Here is a 6,473-nt window from a genome sequence, read left to right as displayed (position 1 = left end):
CTTACTAAGGCTAGGGTCACACAAGCGAATATTCTCTCATCCGAGAGGATTGGGTCGATTATACATAGGTATAGTATAGGGCTTGGAGTTTAGATTAAGAAAGAGAAATATGCAATGGTGGGCATAATAGTTATAGGAAGTAGAGGACAGGTTTAGATATAGTTAATGTGTTTGGGACCAGCCCAGCATGGGAGGTGATGAGATAATATAGAAAGGGAAGCATTACCTGATTCGATCACATTGAGAGATAGATAAAGTTTTAGTAATGGTTCGAGGCCAGAGGGCTGGAAAATAGTAATAATAATAAGTATGAGAATGTCAGCAATGATCTTCAGTGGACATTCTTGTAACGTCCGGGCCTATGGCCCAATCTAGGGACTGTGAAGCATGTATTATTCCTTTCCATCAAGTGGTAGCCGCCGGGAAAGTATGTGAGAGAGACGGGATGGGTCTTGTGAAAACTGCGAAATCAGACGGAATATCCCGGGGCAGAAGGAGCCAGTAAACAAAGGGATAGCTCAGGCTGAATCAACGGAGAACACGGGAACGTACTGTGCCGTATCATCAATTGAACTCAGCCTGTTAAGTACAGTTAAGTGGGAAGTGTGTCCACTGATTTTTGTGTGGCTGATCCTAGACCTAAGCACGTGGATGCAGCGGAGGCCTCCAGCCTGAACGTGAGTACACTGCACTGTACCCAGCACAAACACTGATACCACCTATCATCAGCCAAACAAAATGGTGCTAATTTAAATAATGCAGGTAGAAACGACACTTAACCAGCAACAAATGTAAGGATGTAGCTCTATAAAGTAGCAATATTACACTTATTCACAAGAAATATAGCCAAAACTAAGGAAACAAATATAAATCTTTATTATGGATATATAAGGAACTAGCTGAAGAGCCCGGCGCTGCCCGGGCATAGTACCTAACTGTGGGTCCCGCTCTCTTCCTTAATAGCCCCGCTCTACACCCGCCATCATGCTCTGTCCTTCCGCAGCCCCGCTCTCCAACCGCCATCACGCTCTCCTTCCACAGCCCCGCTCTCCACCCGCCATCACGCTCTCTCCTTCCACAGCCCCGCTCTCCACTCGCCAACACGCTCTCTCCTTCCACAGCCCCGCTCTCCACCCACCGTCCCGTTCTATCTCTCCGCAGCCCTCCACAGCCCCGCTCTCTTCCTTCACAGCCCTGCTCTCCCTGTCCACAGCCCCGCTCTCTTCCTTCACAGCCCTGCTCTCCCGCTGTCTCCCTCCACAGCCCCACTCTCTTCCTCCACAGCCCTGCTCTTTTCCTCCACAGCCCTGCTCTCCCGCTCTCTCCCTCCATAGCCCCACTCTCTTCCTTCACAGCCCCACTCTCCCTCCACAGCCCCGATGTCTTCCTCCACAGCCCCGCTCTCCCCCTCCACAGTCCCGCTCTCTTCCTTCACAGCCCCGCTCTCCCCATCCACAGCTCTGCTGTCTTCCTCCACAGCCCTGCTCTCCCGCGCTCTCCCTCCACAGCCCTGCTTTCTACCTTCACAGCCCTGCTCTCCCGCGCTCTCCCTCCACAGCCCTTTCTACCTTCACAGCCCCGCTCTCCCGCTCTCTCCCTCCACAGCCCTGCTGTCTTCCTCCACAGCCCTGCTCTCCTGCTCTCTCCCTCCACAGCCCCGCTCTCCCGCTCTCTCCCTCCACAGCCCCGCTGTCTTCCTCCACAGCCCTGCTCTCCCGCTCTCTCCCTCCACAGCCCCACTGTCTTCCTCCACGGCCCTGCTCTCCCACTCTCTCCCTCCACAGCCCCGCTGTCTTCCTTGACAGCGTCAGCCCCGCTCTCCATGCACCACACGCAGTGACGCCGGGACCAGAAGAGAGAGCTGCGCAGATTGTTCTTCCGGAGTGGGCGGAGCTAGAGCGGAGCTACAGTGCGTGTGATTGGGCGGCCTGTAGAGGGCATGGCCGAGCACTGTAGTAGGCCACAGTAGAAGCCGGGGACTAAATTTAGGCCGGGAAGCTGCAGGGGAGAGGGCGGATAGCGCGGTTGGCGACAGGGAGCGCCGACTGAGCGGAGACGGGGCTGGGAGGCCCCTGTCCTGAAGAATGTCTTTCTCCACAGCCCCTCTCTCCATGCACTGTCCTGCTGTAGCTGTATCTGTGGCGCCCCTGAGGCTCAGTCGCCACCGAGGTACTGCACCTTCTCCTGGGGTGTGGTACCCCACCATCCAGGTAGGGTGGTGGCTCCTTTCCACGCTCCGGCACTCGCACCCCACACAGTGGGGTGGTTCTGCACAACTACATTGCGGCTCAGTGCTTAGAGAGTAGCAGAGCCCCTTTGGTGGTTCGCTGCTTGGAACACTGGATGTGCTGGGAGGTGGGTGGAGTTGAGATACATAAAAGAGTGAGAAAGTGTAGGAGGAGAGGTTCAGTCTGACAGAAGGTCAGTCAGGTAGGAAGTCACTCAGACAGGAGTGAGGATCCCTGGAAGAAGGGATGGAGGAAGGAGTGCTGCAGCTCCCTCAGTGATCTGAGCCAGCTGGCACGGGAAAGGGAAAGAAGGAGAAAGACGTAGAACTGAAACCTAATCTTCCATAAGAGAGAGAGAGACAAGTACGGAACGAAGGAGTAGGAGAACAGAGAGGACGTGGGTTGGAAGTGGAACCCTGCCTATAGGTTCTCAGCGCAAGGCCGGGGACCGGTCCCCGAGGTTGTATGGACACTAATGGTTCTGCAGCAGACACCGGTGGAGTAGTTGGCTGTAAATGCGCTACTCCCATCTAAGTCTTGGGGCGCAACAGCAATTAGATAGATAGCCGGGACTCAGGAGAAGGGAGTCCCCGAAGCAGGCTACAGCTGTCTGCCGTACAAGTAGAGTTCTTGGGAACATCAGTCAGGAGGAACTCCAGAGTACCACGGTACTGGAGATCTTCACAATTTAAGGCGCTATAGAGGAGTCGTTCAGAAAGGTACATGTTGGCGGAGTGTTGGAGGGGAGCGTTCCATCTTGCCTGGAGGTTGACTGAGTCTCTGACCCGGAGGACACGGCCCGGAGGCAGGCACCCTTGTGTACCGCAGACTGTGAGTAAAGCTTTGGAACTACAAGCCCCGGTGTCCTCCATTCATTCTTGCACCAACCCGCTCAGCACTGCTACCTCTGGGTACCATCCCTTACACCGCCAGCGCCTCTCCTCATCCATTCCAACTACACAGCCCTGGGGCTACAGCTCCACCTGTGGGGAGCTTCACCATCTATGCTGCACCACACCACCAGCCCCAGAGGATCTGCATGCAGCGTCGGCATAACATCTCACTTGTCGAACACCACAGGTGGCGTCACGAACTATTCCACTTAAACTACATTACAAACTCCCATTGATATTTGGGCACCCAGGGCCACGGACCGGGTAACCGTTGCTGTGACACATTCCCTTGACACCCTTGACACCAAGTACCCCACAGCCCTGGGAGGGCGACCCATATCCGTCCTCAGCCTAGCTCTACATCCGCGTCCCACTCTGATGCTTCGTGATTGGTTGGTGTCCCACTCTGCTGCTTCGTGATTGGTTGGTGATACACACATACATACAGGAAAGATGTATATCTTTGTACCGTGTTAGCCAGTAGATAGAAAAATATTCAGGATTGAGAGTCCTCAGTGGTTGATACCTTTTAATGGCTAACTGAAAAGATGGTAACACATTGCAAGCTTACGAGACTACTCAGGTCTCTTCATCAGGCTAGACTAATACAAAATCTGAAGAGTCACATATATATGCACAATACAGCCTAGAAAAAATGCAATAGATAAGACAAGTGACGTGAAGCAGAACTATCAATATGGGAGAGGGAGAAACATAAATATAAACATTGGATCAGTTCATAGATAAGGAGTCCGGATGTTTTATGGTCCTCTGATTGGGGTCTAGTTCTGTGTTGTGATGCCCCCACAAGGTTTTAAAAGGAAATTCCTTAGTTGATGTAAAAAGACATAAATCCATGCGACACATTCATTCCAGCATTGAGAGTGTCAAAGTTCATCATAAATTTATACTCACAGACTCTTCTCTCTCTCTGAGAATTGAAGTTACCTTTCAATACCAGTAATTTCATATCCACTTTGCTGTGATCAGGGATACAAAAATGTTTTGCCACATACATACATTCATTTATATATATATATATAGATTTAACATAAAAGTGCACAGTGAGCAAACACTAAGGCTGGGTGTGTGACCTTCCTCTATGGGGGAACTACAGATTTTGAAGACTACGTGGCGCCAATGACTTCGGCTGGCCAGGACCAGATGGTGAAAAGTTAAATGAGAGAGACGCCAGTCAACAATAAACAGATTTTTAATGAACAATTACTTGGTGGGAACTATGTACAATAGATAGCAGGTGCATAACTTCACGTACATTTCCTTTGCAACGTGGAGCATCCTCACACTTGGTCTCTCTATCTCTTCTAGGCTTACTTGCTTTTGTTCCCAAATTCCTCCATCTTCACCAAACTTCAGCACAGTGCTACAGTCCTGTAAGTGAGAGTCCTACACTTCAACCCGCTGTTCCACGTCCTTTTTCTCCCTACAGGAGTTAGTTCGCCACTATGGCCTTTACTTAGCTTCTCTGCTTGCTGATGCCTTGGAACTCCCGCTCTCTTCGTCGCACGTTCCCTTTTCCGTCCGGTCCTGTTACCTCTCTGAGTTGTAAACTCGGGGCCATACTGCTAGGCGTCTCGTCCCAGGACCCATCTCCAGAGTATCACTCTGACTTTCTGCTGCTTTTCCTCATCTCTGCTCTGGTTCTCGACATCCACGGCCTCAGTCTCCACTCACGTCAGCGACACCCAAGCCATGCGGCTCTGCTAACTAATCACTGTTGTCTGAGCCCTATCTCACATTCTGACAGGAAACTGTCTCAGTCCCTTTAGCCCCTCCCACTCTGGGCTAGTCCCAAACATTAACCCTAACTTTCCCTACTGTTGATCAAACCACAACATTGCCACTAACAACGAATGTCTCAATAGAGTCCATGGTTACAGATAAATCTTATAGGGAATCTGTCACCTCATTTTAGCCCTATCAGCTGTGGCACCGCCATCAGGGGCTTATCTACAGCATTCTGTAATGCTGTAGATAAGTCCCCGATGTAACCTGAAAGATAAGAAAAACGAGTTAGATTATACTCATCCAGGGATCCAGTCCGGTCCAATGGGTGTCGCGGTCCGGTCCGGCACCTCCCATCTTCATACGATGACGTCCTCCTTCTTACTTCTGCCGCGGCTCCTGCACAGGCGTACTTTCTCTGCCCTGTTGACAGCAGAATAAAGTAATAATAATAATAATACATTTTATTTCTATAGCGCCGACATATTCCGCAGCACTTTACATTTCAGAGGGGACTTGTACAGACGATAGACATTACAGCATAACAATAATCACATAGATCATAACAGATACCAAGAGGAGTGAGGGCCCTGCTCGCAAGCTTACAGTCTATGAGGAAAGAGGTAGACACGAAAGGTGGGTGGTAACAGTTGTCCTGATTGTTTGGACCAGCCATAATGTTAAGTGTGTAACTGTACAGACACAGAGGGCTAATGGATGCATAAAGCATGTGGGAACATGGTGAGGGGAACCTGGTTATGGTAAAACTTTTGGCTGTGCCACACAGGGATAAATTAGGTTAATGTGTTGAGGCGATAGGCCAATCTGAATAAATGCGCTTTCAGGGCACACTTAAAATTGTGGGGATTGGGGACTAATCTTATTGACCTGGGAAGTGCATTCCAAAGAATTGGCGCAGCACGTGTATAGTCTTGGAGATGGGAGTGGGAGGTTCTGATTATTGAGGATGCTAACCCCAGGTCATCAGCAGAACGGAGGGCGCGGGTAGGGTGGTATACTGAAACAAGGGAGGAGATGTAGGGTGGTGCTGAGCCATGGAGGGCTTTGTGGGTGAGGGTAATAAGTTTGTACTGGATTCTGGAGTGGATGGGTAGCCAGTGTAATGACTGGCACAAGGTAGAGGCATCGGTGTAACGATTGGTGAGGAATATGATCCTGGCTGCAGCATTCAAGACGGATTGGAGAGGGGAGAGTTTGGTAAGAGGGAGACCGATTAGAAGAGAGTTACAATAGTCGGGACGAGAATGAATAAGAGAAACAGTAAGAGTTTTTGCAGAGTCAAAAGTAAGAAAAGGTCGAATTCTAGAAATGTTTTTGAGATGCAGATGACAAGAGCGAGCCAGTGATCGAATGTGGGGGGCAAAGGAAATCTCGGAGTCAAGTATGACCCCAAGACAGCGGGCATGTTGCTGGGGAGTAATAGTGGAACCACACACAGAAATGGCAATGTCGGGTAGAGGTACATTAGTAGAGGGAGGAAACACCAGGAGTTCAGTCTTTGACAGGTTCAGTTTCAGATATAGTGAGGACATGATGTTAGACACAGAATTTAGACAATCGCCGGTGTTTTCTAGAAAGGCTGGCG

This window comes from Dendrobates tinctorius, unplaced genomic scaffold, assembly GCF_039654945.1.
Source record: "Dendrobates tinctorius isolate UK_male_01 unplaced genomic scaffold, ASM3965494v1 ptg000020l, whole genome shotgun sequence".
In the NCBI taxonomy this organism is placed as follows: Eukaryota; Metazoa; Chordata; class Amphibia; order Anura; family Dendrobatidae; genus Dendrobates; species Dendrobates tinctorius.
The sequence above is the reverse complement of the archived record's forward strand: the minus strand, read 5'-3'. Positions refer to the sequence as shown.